General features: G+C 34.9%; 1 protein-coding gene across 4 annotated transcripts in view; it reads right to left on the bottom strand.

The window, feature by feature from the left end:
- The window catches only part of LOC108370808 (uncharacterized), a 98,942-nt gene that overhangs the window by 21,139 nt on the left and 57,414 nt on the right, over positions 1 to 20,389 (bottom strand). The window lies entirely within an intron of this gene.

Raw genomic sequence — 20,389 nt, 5'->3', positions numbered from 1 at the left:
TTGACCTCTACACAAAATTCAACATTAAAATAAAATCGATTAAGCGATTTGTAAGAAAAAAGCAAGTATTTAATATTTATCAAGGCTTGCTAGAAATGTTATGATTCCTGAGAGGGAAAGGCAAAGGATACCAAGTTTGGTGCATTGATTGATCCAATATTGGTGGCCGGCTAGTTTGTACTAAGATTTCGGAAAAAGTGTTCCAATGAGCACATAAAAACCATATTTCTAATGAAAATTTGTGCAATTGAAATCTTTGCTCAATGAAGCGGATATGGTCCTCAATCTTATTCAATTCTCTAGGCCTTCCAAAACGTAAACAGCACAGCTTTTTAGAAGGTGGGAGGATACTTAGGCAGCAAAAGTATCTTACTTCATAAATACATAACATAAGGCTGGAGAGATTGCTTAAGGTTTAGTACTATAGAACGTGATGGGTCGTATAATAAAGATGCATCTCTTACACGGTCCTAGAACAGCTCTTACAATTGCTTAGTGCTTTAGAATGATAGTTTGATCTTTAAAAAAACAATCAGCCCACAAATTTTCAAATTTATATTTTTGATATTCTTTTCGAGCGCTAGTTATTTCAGCAAGCTATATAACTATATATTCTTTTCTTTTTATAGATGCACTATGAGGCACGATTGCACAGCTTATTTACCATACTTGCCAACGACAGCATAGAGATGTCGGTCGGTTGATCAGGATGTGGCACACAAACAGCAAATCAAATCATATCAATCACACTCAGCACTTATGTATATCCGTTTACGAGCGAGGAGCACACACATACACCACCAACTAACATGCATGCACACATATGTATGTACATAAAAGTAATGTATTTTGTGTTTTAAGTGGCAATTTACTTGGTCAGACATTGTAGTTGGCTATCGTCGCCAGTTGATTGATTTGCGGTTAGATAGTGTTGCAGCAGCATGCTAAAAAATGCATATGCAACATACATATGTATGTATGTGTGCGATTGTATGTGCATCGGTGTTGCAGCAATTATTCACAATTACCGCCACTGCTTCAGCGGAGGTGCATTGACCAGTTTTATGTTCGCTGTATGGCTATTTTTAAACTCTAAAAATAGCAACCTGATAGCCAACGAATTGCAAAGAAACTAAGAAAGTAGTAATTTTGAGAAATTTGAAGCTAAAAAAAAAAATATGTAGTAGCAAAATTGCATTGAAGAAATGGCAAAATTGGCATATTGAGTTTAACAGGAGATGGATGGCTGGTTGGCGGCGCGAAAATTGGGATAATATGTTTTTGAAATGATATTGTGGCCAACAGGAAAGAAAAGTTTAGCATTGGGAAAGTTGAAAATTTATATTTTTGTACAGTTGAGGAAATAAAAAACGCTGAAGTTAGTTTTAAATAAAATTATAGTTTAAAAAACTAAAACCTCCCTATTATAATTGACATTCGTACCGACATCAGGTATGTAACTTGAGAATAGAAATCGCTGCATCTTTTAGGTGCATCAATATTACATAGTTACATCCCGAGCTAATAAAAGGAAGGTAATAAAAAGAACGCGTGTGCTTAATCTTAACGGTAAATTGGTACTAAACGACATATTAACCATATTCATAAAATATTCATCATTTATCGCAATCGATCTATTTAGCGACAATTTTAAACAATTGATTTTTTTTGATAGATGTATAGATAAAACCACGAATGGATTTTTGTGTGCAATTATCGATACATCCTTCGAGCCTGTTATCGATATACTTACAAAATACCATTGTTGAAATATTAATCTTCTTAGATATTTAAGATACAAAAATATATTTATCGATAAATACTTTGTAACTGTTAACGAAATTTTTCGATGATTTAAGATCGAAGTGGAGGTGTCTCTATTTACATGTACATGGGCATTTATAAAAGCTGCCATTCGAATTTATATTACTTTTTTAAAATTGCAATACACTCAGAAAAAAGTCAGCTAAATATATTTCTCTTAACACGAGCTGGAAACTATAACCAAATAATGTAAATATTTACAGCCAAATCATGTGTTGAAAGAAACATATCCAGCTGACGTAACTAAACTCTCTTCTCGATATAAATTTGGTCTGCTATTCACCAGAACGTTATCCTGGGAAGGAAGCTATAGTGGGAGTGCAATGTGTCGGAGATGGGGCCTTTCTCGAAAGATATTCTACTGGCTGTATGAATGCATTATCAAGAAAAATATGCTGTGTAGGGGGTAATTGTTTGGTAAAATTAACTAGAAAAGTCCACATTAGTTGCAAAGTTAGAGCGCGTTCAAAAGTATATTCTCTTTGCAGTAAACTGGGCGCTCCGAACTACACCTTTAATCCGGCGAATCGGCGCTCGACGAATTTTGGAAGCTTCGACTTCATAACTGAGAACTCTAAACAACACTTGCCGCATCTGACAGCGAAAGGATCCCACTCAACACACATCCATCCCAGGTATGAGTAACAGAGAGAGAGGGGCAGCCACTGGGGCAGAGGTCCAGTAAACGTTGCTTAGTAGAGTTTGATGAGAGGTTTTCTGTCCGACGGTTTTCTGCAGCGCGTTTCAAGCAGATAAAGGGGCTAACGGAATGGCTAGCGTACCAGTGTAATACCAATTTGAAAGAAAAATATTGAGGCTGCTAGCCGTTTGAAAGCTAAATATCGACGCTGATAGGCAACCAGCCATCGGGCTAGTCCAGAGTCGACCTCTCTCTCTCACTCTCTCTCTCTCTCTCTCTTTCGACTCACAATACTTCCAAACTAGGAAAATTCCGATACCAGGCCATATGGACATTTCCTAGGCAGGGCAGTTATGAGGTTATCTCCTCTGGAAGTTGAACCTACGGCTTATTTCTGTACAGAATTTTGTGTGCTGTCAGGATTACTCTCGTCTTCTGTAGATGTTAGCAGTGCGACGAGGCAGGCGATATAATCTCGGCTAAACACCTAGGATCGCATTTTATTAAAACTCCCGAAAAGCTAGGGTAAACATCAGCTGCCCAGGGTACATTATCTGTGTGCATTGTGTGAAATATTCAGAGAGCGCTCCGTAAAGTATCGTTTGCCAACTTCTGCGACAAAATACTATCAAAATAAGCAATGTTTCATACTAAAATGAAGTCAAACAATCTTTTTACTCTTTTTATAACAATTTCAAATTTTTGAGTTATTGAAGTTATTTAAGAATTGAAGTCGGTTATGTTTTTTGCTTAAAAATTATTATTTTTACTTTCTTTTTGAGTTTAAGAAATCTGATACAACAAAATAAAAAGCGTTAGTGAAATTTTTAAAGAAAATATTACTGAAAATTGAAAAAAGAAAATTTAAAATGGTTTACGATTACTTTATGTAAGAAAATTGCCAGTATGTCTACTAAAAAAAAAACAAAACAAAAAAAAAACAATTCCAGAATTTGTTTTGGCAATATTACCATACAAAGAATTCTAGCACAAGAGTTAAGAATGTGCAACTATCTGCTCAGTTAAGTCACAAGTGCACCAAAATCAAGTGAACACTAAGAGGTTTAACAAACAAACAAAAAAACAGAATTAAATTGCGCCAAGTTACATCCGCAGAATTTGCACATGTTTACAAACATACATACATACATACATACATACAAGCAATTGTATCACTGCACGCATTGGTTTGTAGTTATGTGCATAATTCTTACTAGCCTTCTGCATCCAGTCAAGCAATGCGATTTGGCGTCAGTCTGCCTGCCTGTCAGCCTATGTTAGGCGCTGCCAAATACTCAAATTGGCAGCAAAGTATTTTGTTGCAGCCATGGCTTAGCTGCTAACTGGCTATGTCTGTTGGTCCAATTTGGCCGCCTCAACAATCGACAAGTCGGCCAGCCAACCAGCCAACCAGCCAACTAACCAACCAACCAACGAACGAGCATCCCAACTAAACAACCAACATTTGCGGCCAATATTTAAACTATTTTTAGTTGCTGCCAAATGTGGTTTTTCTAAAAATATAACTCGTAACTTGTCGATTTGGCAGCGTTTTTTTTTTTCTTCAGCTAGCCTACGGCTTTAATTTTACTAGCGAGGCTGCAAGTCGCGCGCATGCGCCTTCTAAACCAACCAACCACTTGCCAATGCTAATACTGGCACAAACACTTTATTCATGACTGAGTTATGAGCTCGTTGATGCTGCGCGACTGCTGGCCAGCGCGATAGTAGCAGCAAGTATGCAGCAGCAGCAGCATTGCTGACACACGAGATGGCAATTTAATTGTAATTGGAATGTACTGCAGTGTATGTGTCGAATGGACTGCCAATAAATACAAGAGCACATAAATAAATGTTAATAGAAAATAGGCGCTTATATTCATTGAGCAATTGCAGTCCAGCGCCATGGGTTAAAAATAGGAGCAGCAGAAGATGGGTAACATTAAATGTGTGCATACTTTGTTGCAAGGTGGAGATCTGTAGTTTGCTGATTATAAGGCAAAAAGTGTAATTACTTACATCCTTCGACGTGTTTTTTTATTTTTATTTTTGAGCGAATAAATTTCCGTTTATTTATTTTTTCATTGTTATCGCTGGTACGGGGGGAACTTTTAAAACATCTCTGCTTTAAGCAGACGTCAAGTTTCGAACTTGAATTGTATACAAATTTTGTCTGGCAGCATAGATATTGAAAAATGATAAGAGCTCAAAAGGAAAGATATATAAGTAAAGAGTACCAGGTTGACCGAGCTTTGCCCGGAGTGTATATACTTTTTAAACTTTATTTTCTAGATTTGGATACCTTTAATAAAATATTTTGGAAATAAACAAAAAAACAAAATAGGATTTCCATATCTATTAAGTAAATTACTTACTTTAATATTTAGGTGGCAACCCTATTCCGAAATACGCTGGAATGAATGGTACATATCTTGAGCGTATTTGTATTACAAGGAAGCGTGGCAATCCTGATGGAAAATATTTTCTGACCAAAGTTCTCAACAATACCATATTGCGATGTTTTAGACAAATTGTGTAGAAACGAAAATAAGTGGCAACCTTACACTATTATCCTAAGACATAACATTTTGCGTATAAAGGAAGTATGGTTTAAGAACCAAGAGGCTACCAAGACAAGTACCCATGAATAGTAATTTTTTTTTTGTTCTAAACAATTAATTAAATAAATATGCGATTCAAAATAGGTGGCAACCCTATTAAAAATGTCTTTAAAATACCTTCCATTTGACACCCATCTTATGATGTTTTAATTAATTTGTAACTAATTTCGAATAGGTGGCAACCCTCTTACGAGTCTTCTCGGAGATAACCTTAAAATCTAAAACATTATCTGTGTACAAAATTTTATCAAAATCGCTAGAGCCGTTTCCGAGAACTCTATGTATATATATGTACAAGAATTGCTCTTTTAATGCAATAAGATTAAAATAATGAGCAAAATCACTTTCTTCTCTCCAAAAAAAAAAATAAAAAAAAATTTGCCTAGAAGATATTTTATTTTATGCCATACGTATATAGATTGAATAAAGATATCTTAAAAGTTTGGCTCTGCCCTGGCTCGGCAGGGTGTGCTTTCACACTAATCAACTCTTGACAGCAACACTATGGTGGATATCTGGACACTGTAGGTTTGAAGGAAACGAGTTTGGCGATGAATTGGCTAGGAAAGGCTCATCGTTTGTCCTTTTGGAATCGTAATAAAAACAAAAATAAATAGTTTCCTACCTATTCCGCATTATATTCTACATATTAGAATATGATTTTTTTACTATTTTCCGCATGCTTAAAATACAAGTTCGAAATAAAATTAGCAAACAAAGAAAACAAAAGACATACATATGTAAATAAATCGCAAATTATTGCAACAAAAAATTCTCTTCGTGATGCAATTAATTTAGCACCATCTTCCATTGCCCTCATAAATAAATTGGTAATGCATGTCAGCACTTTAGCGGCTACTAACAGAGCCACAATACTTCACTTTTCATTCATTGACAAGTGGCAAATAAAGTGAAGACATGTGCAATTCAAAGCTTGTTATAATTTAAATGAAATTGATTTTTTTTTTTTTGCACAGCGTCGGCTACTTAAATTGAATGTATTGACCACACGACACGCTGAGTTTAACGACACTACCTTGAAACTGAAAATTTGTAGTGAATTACTAAATAACACGCAGGTAGCACATGAATGCAGCGCAAAACATTAATTGACAATAATACAAAAATCGCATATACATATGTACTATATACTACGCCAGGCACAGAGCGCATAAAACAATGCATACGAAAATAGTCAAAAAAATATATATATATATGTATATATACAAAAAAGAAAAAATTGGCAATCAAAATAATATCTGAATTAAAGTGAGCACAAACAAAAAACAAAGAAAAATTTAAGACTAAAAAACTTCAAAAAATGTTTAAGCAAAGCGCAAAAAAACTTGCGCATGTTTGTGCAATTGAAATGCGCACTTAAAATGCAAAATAGCACAGGCATTTGCAGCAGGCAGCGTCAACAGCGAGCACGCAACAAGGCAGACACAGCCATACGCACAATTCATGTTCGCTGTTGCGTATACGCCGTGTACGCCGTCGCGACGCTTGATGTAGGGCAAACACAAAAAAAGTGTCGTCGTAGCGTGGAGTGCAACTGTAGCGAGCACTTGCATGCTTTTTAAAAGCTATTAAAATCAATAAAACTCAAAATAAAAAACTTTGTGTTTAAGAAAAAAATAAAAATAAAGTTGTTGAGAAAATAAAGTGTCAAAGTAAATTTGCGAATCGATTGCATTTTGCATCATTAAAGCAACGGCAATAAAATGTTTGCACTTGTTTTTTATTTTTCTTTTGCATTCATTTCCTTTTGATTTGCTACAAAATCAATCATTGCTTTTTGTTTGCTGCTGCTTGCGGACGCTGGCTTGATTGACCACTTGAGATATGCGTCGTCGTCGTCGTCGTCAAGTGTGAAACAGAGCGACATGCGTTTGCGCACTGATTTAAATTTTTTCGTGTTTGGCTACTCTTTTTTGTTGGCTGTGTGGTTTGGAAAAAAAGTGCATTGCACTTGTGCATGCCAAGTACGGGGGCGGACGGACGCTTGCTTACATTTGAGTGCGGCGTGTTAAAAGTGAATGATGATAAAATTTATATGTAATGTTTTTTTTTTTATATTCACACAAGAGGCGCGTTTCGCGCGTGTGGCGTTTGATTAGGGCAAAAAATATGGTATTTAAATGGCATGAAAATGCGAAAAATATTATATAATACTAATTGATGCGAAAAAAAAACAAATTTAAGGGAAAGAAAGCGAAAAGGCATAAAAAAATTAAATACGAAACAAGAAACAATAAAACTAATATTTTTTTAAAATCTTTAAGTCATTGAGCAGTTCAAGCAGTAACAAATGAAAGCAACATAAAAAATATTACCATATTGTCATGTCCGCAATATGTGAAATTTTGAATTCGGTTAATAACCACGACCCCACCTCATACTCGGGAAAAATGTTTTTTGTTTTTTTTTTTCAAAAAAGTAAACTATGCGATACTTCAATAATTACTAAACTGGTATATGTTCATATAGAGAAATCTTTATGCAAAATATGATTTCGTTTTTAGATTTTTACGAAACCGGTAACCGGTACAAACAAACCGATTTAATTCTTAACATAACCATAATAAAAAATGGCCGTGGCCGCTTTTCCAAATTTGGTAACCGTTCGTAAAAACCCGGGTTTTCGAAATTTAGTAACCGGTACAAAAAATCGATTTTTCGAAATCACCCCGAAGTAATTCTAATAAGAGTAAAGCTTCAACAATTTATCAGTGGTTTTAGGGTGATTGACTCAGTTTTTCCAGCCCGGTTGACGATTTTTGTTTTGAAATCTTGATCTTTCGAATATCGAATAAACCGGATTTTTTTTTATCGAACAAACCGTTTTTTATTTTTTGGGTAATTTTTTGACTTTTTCGTTGGCTACGGCACTTGAAGGAGGCGGCAGCACGCGTAAAACATTTTGCGGAAATTGTTCGCCGAGTGTAATAAGCCGCACTCTTGCAAGGGCCGATAACACGCAGATAAAGTAATCAACTGTCTAGCCCGTGTGCTTGCATGTGCGGCGGAATCTATTAAAAGTTATGCCGATCCTTTTTTGTTTGTTCGTTTAGCCGTTGCACTTGATAGTTTCACGTGGGTTTAAGCAATCCACATCGGTTTGGAAGTCCTATATGATCCTGCACAGCTCTACCTCTGCTTAGCTTTCGAGTGGTAAGTGGAGAGCACCTGAATGACTGTCTGGCTATCTGAAACACCTTTTTTTGTTGATTGTTGATGTTTTCGACCAGGTAGGAGTATGATGTACCATTTCATGCTGACGAAAATAACACTGAATATGGCATAAAATACATACATCATCTTAGAAAATGTTCAAGTTGATTTATTTAGCTCATCGTCTCCTTAATTGAAAACGTTGGAAAAAGCCTGTGTGGCCTGTTAGGCGAAACGATAGCTTCAAATTGAGTTGCTCGGGGAAACAGGGAAACTCCCTGCGCCTACCCCGCATTCCCGCTTTTTGCGCTTTGTGCCAGGTCTTTGGTAAGATATAGTCGGTAGGCTGGCACCGTGTTCGAAAGGCGAGTTCTCAATCATGCGAACCACCTTGCGTTGTACAGGCTCCGTCCTTACGTCCCTTCACGGACGGCCATGAGTGTTCTTTCAATAATAAGATACTATGGAAATTCTGCTTCATCTAAGTAGAATTGAGTATGAGATAGCCATTGGCAAGATGGATGCCACGTTTGCTTACAACTGATCGAAGGACTATTGGTGTTGCTGAACCGCCATCTACCGAGGGTACTACACTGCGGAGTCCAAGCGGAAATATAAGCAGTGGGTTTTGCAGGGAAATCGGCGCTGCAGATACAAAACAGGTGCAGGTGCTGCAAAACAAGTAATCAATCACCGGCAACAACTTAAAATGTTATGCAGGCAAAACCTGGAATCGGGCTTACTGGAGGTGGTGATCTTACTATTTTATAAACAAATAAAAAAATGAAAATCACATCTACAGTTTTGTATAAACTTGGCAGAAAAGAGCACAATCGGCAACGTTTATTATTTTGTATTAAAAATAATATACAGAAACTGCAAGCAGGCAAATAAATGTTTGTCCGTTGTGAATTAATTTTTTATTTTTACAGCTGAACTAAAAACTGTCTATGCAGACAACTACCGCATTGAAAATTCAAAATGTAGCCTTAATTAACATTAAAAAGAGAAAACAAAAACACGAACACAGAAAAAAACTAAATATCTAAATAAAAAAAAAAAAGCTGAAAATGCAATCAACAGCTGTGTTGAAGGAGAAAAATATTCATGCATCGACATACGTACATACATACAAATTATGTACCCTGTAGGGAAAGCTATTAGTTGTGAACTAAATAGAAAGCTGATAGCTTTTACGTTTTAACCCAACAACTTAGCTCAGGTTCAATCCTTTATGGATGTTAGCGACAAATTTTTTATAACATGGCGGTTTCCTACGAGTTGTCAATTGTCCGCCTCTGTACCAGTAGATATACTAGTTGCATTATACCACTTTTCGTAATAGAATATGTACATATAAGGCATTCTTTGCCAACGGAAGCACCCTTTTCGCCAATATTTTTTTAGGTAGAAAAAAAATCGGGCAAGGACTTAAAATTTTAATACAAATAAATACCTTCTAATGCCGAGTGGCGTTTTTCAAAATTCAAAACGGCGGATCCAATATGGCGGTTAAATAAAAAAAAATAAAAATATTTGATTCATTCTTAAATTGTTACTCGGGCGTGTTTGGGGTCGCTGATCACAAATCCGGTGTTATTTTTTTAAATTTCAAAATTTCTGAAACTTGTTATTCGGTGGTTTTTGTAGTCGCTAATTTGAAAACCTAACAACGGATTCGTGATAAGTATTTATTTTTATGAAAATTGAAGACTTTGCCCCATTTCAGATTTTTGCCTGTTTACCGATTTCATTTTCTGATACTTTGACGAACCGTTTTTCCGCTAAATTGTGCGGCAGAAACAGTACGGAAAATGGTTGTGAGTCAGAAGTTTTTTTGACTGTTTTTTTTTTTATTGAAATTTTCGTTCGGTAAGCTTTTCTTCTGCACTTCAAAGATGGTTTTTCACAGTTGGAACAAATAGTAGCACGCTCCTCTGCACGCTCAACCACTACCAACTACGCATACAAACATAAGGCTGGTCCAAAAATTCTTGTGAGAAAAAATATACCCGTTTTGCTATTTCGAAATCAAAAAATATTCAGATGTCGCTCAAAGTGTTCCATGTATTTTGTATGGGAATAAATAATGTTTCGTAGAAATGGTAAAGAATTCTTGAAAATCAATATTTTTCGATCGGAAAACTTCCCATAATAATACCTAATTGTTAATTTTATTATTTACTAATAGATACTAACGATTTTGTATAGCTACACCATTGCATTTGGGGTTTTGTGGCCTATAAAAGAAGGTAACATTAAAAACATCATCTTTTCGAACGTTTTCCGAATAAGATTAATTAAAATTGAAGTCGTTTTTTGTACGTTTCCGGGTACGAAAACCGACAATTTTCTGAACTTTTTTGGATACGAAAATGAACGACAATTGTAGTCGTTTTTTATGCGCTTCCGGATACAAAAAAAAAATGTACGAGACCATACTGCCGTCGAAATTTACGTCGCTGCTGGCTGCATTCTGGTGCCGCCGCTTTAGCACATACTAGTTAATGAACTGGTATTTTTACTGACCGCCATTGGGTAAATACAAATTCGAGCATAACCCACTATCAATCGAAATGTAAAACAAAAAAAAATAAAAAATTGCAATAGCAACAACAATAGCATTGGAAAAAAATTAAACCACCGCCAAATCAACGCAACAGAGAAAGTTTTATTGTTATTTGGCTATATTGGCGGGCTCACCTCTTGTTGGCGCATAAATATTGCTTTCCTACTATAAGCCATTAAATTGCTTTTAAATTCGTTTTAATTAAATAAAACGCTTTAGTCTGTGCTAAGCCTTTTTATAGTTTTTATTTGCGCTTTTGAATATATTTCGAATTCGTACGAATGCAAACGGTTAGTCGGAATTTATTTATATGTACATTTAAAAAAGATTCAATATGAGCGATATTTTATTGGCAAAAACTATTATCAATGCCAGATGTTTTAGTGCGTTTAGTTATTGCTGTAGTTTAACAAAATAACCGTTGTGACCCAGAAACGAGTTTCTTTATGGCTTGTCATCTTTTTAATGACTTTCAGATTGGGTCAAATTCATCGTGTGCTAGGCGCCGTAATGCCCCTGATTGTTCTACTCTTAATGCGCAAGAAACTGAAAGGCAAGCAGCTAATGTCTAAGTTTCTAATGTATTAGGTAGAAGCGATTAGCGTTAGACTTAATATATATGTATGTACGTGCGTGTGCATTTGCAAATAAACCCGCCTGTTGGCGAAAAACAGATGGGGGTATTCACAATGTGTGAAGCTTTTAGTGCAATGCATTCTTCTAATTCATTGAGAAGAATTCACGCCGCTTGTCTAACCTACTTAGTCACTGATTCCAAATTCCATGTTAGGTTATAAGATTGAGCAGGGCTGCCAACTATCCGTAGCTCTGACGTGCCATACATAGTAAGGATAAAAAAGTGCCAAGAGAAATATAAAAAAAGCCAAAAAAGGTGCCAATATTTTTAATCGAATGAAGATTATTTATTTCCTCTCCACTTAGCAATAAAATAAGAACCACATTCAGGGTTGCCACTTTGGTAAATTATTACCAAAATTGTTAGAAAATATGTGGGTTGCTGAAAAGGTATTCTTTTTTGATTTTGGAAGTTTTTTGTTAAAGCAATTTGTTTGAAAAAAAAATAAAACTTTTATTTTCCGCTTTATTTTTCGTAGCTATCTTTATATTATGAACAACTTTACAAAAAGGGTGTAAACTACTTTATGTATGTAGGTATATCGATAAAAGGCGAACATATTGAGCTCCATTCAAAACTCATTTTACTAGAATCCTGAGGAGACAATCAAAAGTCTACATATTTTAAATATTTCTTTAAGTAAATTAACTGGTATGTAATTACACACTGTGATTGTTCGCAAAAACATTTTACAAAATCCACACAAGTTTTTATAAATGACAATTTCATGCTAAGATTCCGAAAAATTTCAAAATTTATAGGAATTTTTTGGAAATTTTTGAAATGTTGTACATATGTAGCTTGAGTGCTTGTCTTTTATGAGTTTGGTTAAAGAGCAAACAATATTTTTATACAAAAAAATTGCAAAATATGTTTACCTTAAAAACATTCTGATTAAAAAAATCTCGAAGCATTTTTTGAGTCACTGTGTATTTGTCTATAATAACTCCAGTTGAAGTTTTTTTCAAATGATGAAGTTTCGTTATTGCCTTTATTTTCATCACTTTCGCTTTTGTTTGAAGGCAACCATAACATTAGTTAAATAAAAAGTTCCTTTTTAATTTGTTGTGAAATAACTAAAAAAAAAAAAATAGAACAAAACTATAGTTTTTATTAAAATAACTTAGAAGGGTTATTGGTAGATATTTTACAAATTTGGTAGATTTTTTTAAGTGGATGGTAAGTGCTTTTTTTTCGTCAGTGGCAACCCTGGCCACATTTCTAAAACAAAATTGCAATGCCAGAATAAGAAAAAATAGTTGATGAAAAAGTATTACAAGCGCATGATTTTACAAAAATGAATGAAATGTTACGAATTTTCAAAACGGCCATTTTGGCACTTCATGCTGAATCCAAAAATTTAGCGCCAATTGAAGTAAAATAGGGCCAAAAATAGCACATTTTAGGGCAAGGTGGCAGGCCAGGCCCCATTATCAGATTTCGTTTGTGCCAAAGATGCGCCAAAAATACATCTTTAGCGAAAAGGCGCATTTTATATTTATGTTTCATATGTATGTATGTTTATGGAGCGACGCCAACCGACTTTTGGGCTGACAGCGTCATTGTTCATACTTTAACGAAAAACAAACTTTTACTGATCCAAGGCGAGAAAAGTGTGGTTCCATCACGACGACGCCCATGATGCTTGAACCATTTGAGGGATGATTATTTCTCACAGAGGCGATTTGTATTCGAGGCTTCCAAGGCCTCGTGCGAATTGAAAAGAAGAGTGAAAGAAAGGCGTGAGTGCGAAGACCTTGAGCTTACAAGACCGTTAATAGACGTCCAGAGTAGACATCGGTTCTGCAATAACACTTCTGAACGCGTCAGCTGAGCTGTTGAAATTTAACGGCAATGAGCCGTTAGAGCAAATATAGTAACTGTTAAGCGCAATTAAGTCCGATGAATACATGTCCACAACCAAGGAGATCCCGTTTAAGATTGCGTATAAGATCCTATCGACGATGCTGTGTGAAAACCTGAAGCCAGGAAAACCCGAAGATAAGCAAATCGCAGCACACCGCATTCTTGTCGATGTTGGACCAGGTTTTCACAGGCAAATATGTCTAAATTAAAATGGCTGGGTAGAGTGCGATAGAGCAAAACGATAAGTCTCTGCTAAATTGGGAAGGAGAAACAAAACAGGGTAAAGACAGGTCTAACTTCAAATCAACAGATGCCAATAAAATCACCATAACCTAGGCCATCACCCAAATTCACTTATGTACATATCTTCACTGTCACCCCATGTTTCTCAGCTTGTTTTGAGCGTGATGATTTTGTAGAGAATCGCGTATGATCGCCGAAAATGTTTCAGGGAAGGCTGTTAAGCTCTCAGTAGAACACTATTACAAACTAAGCCATGGGGCTCTCTCAATATTCTAAAGTCTATGGCTTTCATTACTCAAACTTGGGCTTATCTGTGCAGTGGCAAATTTTCAGAAAGTACAATAGACATCGAATTGCTCATGGCGTAAGGCAATTAGTCAGTTTGAATCGATAACTGTACATTTTGCAAACACTGAATGACAAAAAGTAAAATGTTTGATCAAATATTCATTTATTTTTCCTTTATTTATTTATTGGTAAGGAAAACTTGTATCATTTATTAGTAAAAAGTTCTTTTTAAATAAGAGCGACTATAATGAAAGCATAAGCAAATATGAAAAAGAATTGCCGAACGCGTTTCCTTGTTGGCGATACATACATACATATGTGGTCGAAAAAACAGCAATTGTGTACATGCTTTGGATTTGCTTGTCTCTTCCTGATGTACATAAATCTTGCAAAAGTGTTCGTATAATAGCAACGGAAACTAATGGCAAAATGTGGTCAACAGATTTATACTTTCAACTACACTTAGTCAGGCGGTAGCCATGTTAAGTTAGTCAACGTACTATTTCTATGATGACTAATTTTACACCAGACACTTAAGCAGTCCCATTTAGCTGTTTAAGTTATCTACTTAAATGATGGCGCTGCTGTTTTGTTGTGCGACGTTTTCGCTGCTGTCACTGTGCATATTTTGCGCATTAAACCCACATGCCACGCGTGCATGTACATTAGGGTACACCACTCTCTCTACAACAAAAAAAATAAAAATAAAAATCGGTACTATTGAACTGAAACTTATCATAAGACTGATAAAGATTTAGGTGAGCTGAACTAGTTTGAAAACGCATCCAAATATCGAGTTTGTTTTTTATAAACCAAATAGTTTATAAAAAAATATTTGCCCAAAAAATAACGTCACATGAAAAATAGTTCAAACTCTGCATAAAAATGTTTCAAAATAATGAGATTTTTGGAGACATTTTCAAATCGGCGCATCTCACGTAAATTTTAAAATTTTTCTGAAATATTTTCGTGGAAGTCTTAAACTGTACATATCTATAATAAAATTGTAACAGACCGATACCTGTGCATTACAGATATTAAAGAAAAACTAATATGTGGTCTCTTTATTAGAGCAACAGAAAGTCCAATCAACAATTTTTAGAATTTTTGTCGTCTGTCGCCTGTATGCTTGTTCGCGCATCACTCAAGTGATGATCAAGAGTGTTTCGCAAGAGGTCCAACTTAAAATATAGAAAGAAAAAACTAGAGTTGCCACCTGTTTGAAAATTGCAGTTTAAGTAAATTGATAAGACAAAGTAAATATTGCAATATGGCTGCCAAAAGAAATCGATGGCTGAGTGGAAGATCGACCTATCTCGGCAGCCAGTTCGAAAACGCCCTATCTCAAAAAACTTTTCAAGAACGCCCTATTTCAGAATTTAATTGAAAAACACCTTATCTCAAAATTCGGTTCAAAAACGCCCTATCTCACTTCAAAATGTATTGAAAATATGCTGATATAGGGCGTTTTTGAATCGGTAGCTGAGATATGTCGTTTTTGAAACGAATTCTGAAATAGGGCGTTCTTGAAAAGTTTTTTGAGATAGAGCGTTTTCGAACTGGCTGCCGAGATAGGTCGATCTTCCACTCAGCCATCGAAATACATTTGTAAATATTTTTGTTGAAGGTTGCCACCTGTTTGAAAATTTTAATGCACTTTAATTAATAGATACAAAGCATTTTACAATATGGGCATAAAACTAAAGAGGTTTAGCAAGTTTACTGTCGAAAATATTTTTTAAGTGGGTTGCCTCCTATTTTAAAAATTTAATGGAGTTAAATTGATAAGATTGGGTAAATATTGAATTAGTAGGCCATAATAGTTTTGGGAGAGAGTAACAACACAAAAATACTTCTAAGGTGCAGTGAAGTACGCCGGGTATTTGTTAGTATGCAATAAATTTTACAATTCCGATGGGAAACCAGCAACTTTTTTTTTTGTGTGGCACCCTAATGTACATAGATATGTATGCACATATATTTGAATGAATTGAAAATATTAGTATGCAAATATTTCTATATACATGTCCACCTGTATGTAAGTATGTTTGTATGTAAAAATGGTATGCTCTTTCAAAGCAAATATTTACCAATTTCGCATCTAAATTGCTATAGCAGTTTTAAAGCGAAAATCTTTTTAATTTCATCGGCAAATATTTGTTTACCGTTTAAGTGCTTTGAATTAACATCACTTATTGTTAAGACTTATTATAATAAAGATTATAATCAACGATTGTTAGCCATTGTTTTGAATTAAAATCACAGAATTTCCAGTAAAATCTTGGCAAATATTCAAAATGTGCTATATTCTTCATTTGACTTTGAAGTTTTTCTTGTTTTCGCATATTTGAGGAATTAATCATGGCTTTATTTAGCAAGCTGTCAGCAATGATTGAGCCAATGATGCCACATGCCTACTTATTTTTGGAATTTATCCCAATTTTTGCTGTGTACCCTATTTATTTATTGGAGTGCAGCCATAAATTTGTGCCTTTTTTCAGTTTCGCATGCCAAATTTCAGCTATGTACCTCATGTCCTAACAACAACTGTGCCAGCCAGTCAGCCATTCAACGAGCCGTCAGACAGCACAACAGTACATTACAGCTATTGACATAATTCCAAACAGGCCAGATACTCAAATCCAAAGCCAACTGTTGGAATGTAACGTTATTTTTTTTTATATAAACACATATGTAAGTACATACAAATTTGCTTGTAATTTTTTCAACAAAAGTCTGGAGCATTGCATGATTTTGGTTTCGAATGCACCTCGCACACATGTAAAGCACACGTACCCACGCGTAACAAGGTAAGCTTGTATGTATGTATGATTTTTCTCATTAAATAGGTGAGTCGCCTGCCATGCATGCATTGCCAAATTAGGGTCTGCTTGTTCTTTTTTGTCTACAAACTGTCACTCAAATAAAATGGCAGCTGCCGCTGCAGCATTTGTCACAGTTAGGGCCTGATAAGCAGAGAGAGATGTGAGTGGATGCACGCATAGGAGCTTGTTTGTGATGGGCACATTCGTCATTTTGCATACACATCAAGTAACTGCAGCGAGTCGGCACGCCAATTTATGTGACAGTTTGTAAACACTTACGCGTGAGCACGTGCTCACACATTCAATCAAATTTTAACTTCAGTTGACGTTAATGTCAATTTACGGGGCCAATGGGCTAAAGTGGAATTGGATATTGGCAACATATGGAGAGTCTCTACATACATATAGTGTAAGTGGAGAGCGGCAGATAAATATTTAGGATGCAATGAGGATGACTAACAGGGCAATTCTGGCTAAGATAGTAAAAAGTCTTTTGCAAGACATATGAAAGACAGATGGCAAGATATTAGAAAACAAGCTCTCTCATTCACCACTCGTGGTGAAAAGCTTTTTTGAGAAAAACTACTTGTATATCACCGAGTGGGCAGGGCACTATATGTATTTTTTTTTCTTTTTCATTTTTCTACTTAAGTCGCCTTTCAGGCATGCAGGGCGGTAGTGTCTTTTCTGGAGCGGTCTATTTTGTTTACGGAAGCTGATGTGAAATAAATATATATTCAGTTTCGAGCGTGAAAACTCAAAAGCTTGAATCGAATTAGATGTGAATTAGGCCATGAAAGTTAGATGTAAGAAACTTTAATTTAGACGCTCCATTTAACTATCAGTGTTTTTTTTTTGGAAACGCACTGAAACCCTTGCTTGTTTTAAAGCTACTTTGTGAAATCTATAAGCATGAAAGCCGCTAATTGCATCCGCGATATCTCCAAAGTTCATAAACATTAATGTTGAGCTCATATTTAGGATTTTGCAGAGTCAAATGATAAATATTAATGATTAAAAAATTTAATGTGAGTGAAATCACACTCTCTGTGTTTTGTCTCCAATATGTACTCATACACAATTAAAACGCTTCGTTTGATAATTGGGTTTTACCTCACAATATCTGCTGACCAGTGATACTTTTAAATAGGCAAAAAATAAAATTTAAATAAAATTAAACTTTACTATGCAAGCATGAGCGCATCCACGTTTTCTTAGAAAAATGCGAGATAATCTCGCGCACAAGCAACTGCATTTAACCGAGCAATTAACTAAATTATAATATTTTTCCACTGACTCGGCAATGCAATTAAGGAGGCTTAACAAATTGACCGTTGACAATTGCAGTCTTACAAAGTTGCTACTAGAAATTAATTCAAGCAATTAACACCTTTAACAAAGTCGACAGTTTAGTGAAATATGTATCTAAAGAATAATCATTCAACTAAAAGCCGACAGAAAAAATTCAATGTCTTCTTAGATTCAATCTATATTTTTTTTTATATATGTCACAAATTATCAAAAAAGAGCGCTTCTTTAGCACCATGAAAACCTGCTCTAAATGCAAAAAATATCTAAATATTTTGTTAGGCTATTTAAGCGCGGCTTAAAATTAATATGCATACAAAAATTATACTTATCGCTTGACGAACGCTAGGCATATGGCAAAACAGTGAATTTTTCAATGGACACTTACCTGTAAAGAGAAAGAATACATACACAAATTAAAGTTATTCGCAGCAAAGTGTAATGTGGGTAAATATATCTACATATATATTAGTTTATAGACAGTATGTTTATAGACAATAATAATCGCCTCATGTCAAATGTTATGGACATCTTTTGTTATTAAAATCAAACACCAAGGCGCTTGTTAGCAATAAATAACATTTGTATGTATACGATAGGCCCTCCTTTATGCAGATAGAATTCTCGATTTCATACCAAAACAGTTTTAGAATGTTTCAATGTGAAACTGTGTTCCTTTATAAAACACACACACATTATGTGTCACATTATTTTTTTTTAATGCTTTAACAAAAACTATACAAAACTTACACAAAAATTTAGAAAAATTCAAAATTGAACAAATTTTCATAAACATTTTATGTAAACTGTTCAATCAGAACGGTATCCTGCGCATTTTTTCGGGAAATTAATTTTATGAGAATCTTTTTCATAGCAGAAGTACACTCGCAGGATTGCCATTTCCTACCGAGAGCGACCGCTGTTAAGAAAAATCCTTTTATTATATATTTTTTACGATGTTGCATTGACCAAAGATTGAACCCAGGTCCCTCGAAACGGCAGAACGCACCTCTCGACTACAGCGGCCGCCAAGTTATCCGGTAACATATATAAAAGAAAAATATTCCGCTTAATTTATAATTTTCCCCTTTTTTTGAAAATGGGGTAATTAAACGTTTAATTCTGAAGGCAAGTTGATACTGAAAGCTGCTTTATACCCCGGAAAGATTTTTTCCTCAAAATGCTAAGAAATTGTGCCAAGATTTAGCAAACTTCCATTGATCTTGTCACAAATTTTAGTCCGTAATAAAATGTTGTAGATAAATATTTTATATTGATTATCTGACTGATTATCAAATCTTGTTTATGTATTTTTTCGTAATTATTTATATTTAGTGATCAGTCAAGTTATTCAAACCATGTATGTTGTTTTACGAGTAAGTCGTATTTGATAATAAATGATTTATGTATTACCTGACTATTCTTCATAGTCATTACTCATTTGCAGCTTATTAAATAATAAAAATATTTCGTAACAAACTATTAATAAAGTGTTACTGTACTTAATTATTTTAAATATTTTTTTGTTTTTTTCACGGAAAATACACACGAAATTATAGATGTTGGTGTGGAACTTATACATATTTTTCCAGAATAATGAGTTTATTTAATATAATTGATGTTGTTTTTAAAAATTAGTCGCGTAGATTAGCGTGAGCTTGAAAATCTCAATTCACGTAGAGCTTCGATGTACATACCACGGATGTTGCGAATATTTGCATTCGGATTCGTTATGCGCATTCGACATTCGCATTCGCATCAAATGATACAAATGTTTTGCGGATGCGAGTATTGTACATGGGCAGAGAGTCTACTCTAATATTGTTGAAATGGTTATAAGTCTGCCCAACCAGGGTGCGGACAATAACCGGCTTTTAGCTTCAGGGGCTAAACGATTAAATAGTACATATATCAAGCAAATTGATGGGCCTTCAACAAGTGCTGCTAAAAATCTTATAAGCAACCTAGAAATAATTTTAGATTCCTCCAGCAAAAGCGAAGGCTCTGATGTAGAATCTGGAGACATTAAAAAATGTGAAATTAAAGCTCAATTGAAGGCCTATCTGGGTTGGTGGAAAACAAAACTAAAATACGACAAATACGCTCCACCCGCCAGCGTTCCAAGTGAGCAATTTTTTAGTGCGACCGGCCTTATATACGAGCCTCTAAGAAATCGCCTCATGGGAGAACAGGCAGCAAAATTACTTTTTTTTTTTTAAATATAATATGCCCCTTTTGAGCTTTGACTTCTAAATTGAAACACTGCATAGGTTAAGCACTCGTTCAATGTTCTAATAATTTACAAAATTTTTAAGTAATAAAAACGATTACTTAAGTGGATTATAGCTTTTTTAATGTTATTTCTAACATTCGCATTCCGAAAATTCGTATTCG

The sequence above is a fragment of the Rhagoletis zephyria genome, unplaced genomic scaffold (genome assembly GCF_001687245.7).
Source record: "Rhagoletis zephyria isolate East Lansing unplaced genomic scaffold, Rhagoletis_zephyria_1.1 Rzeph_scaffold_00064, whole genome shotgun sequence".
NCBI classification, from domain to species: Eukaryota; Metazoa; Arthropoda; class Insecta; order Diptera; family Tephritidae; genus Rhagoletis; species Rhagoletis zephyria.
This window is presented reverse-complemented; position numbering and strand designations above follow the sequence as displayed.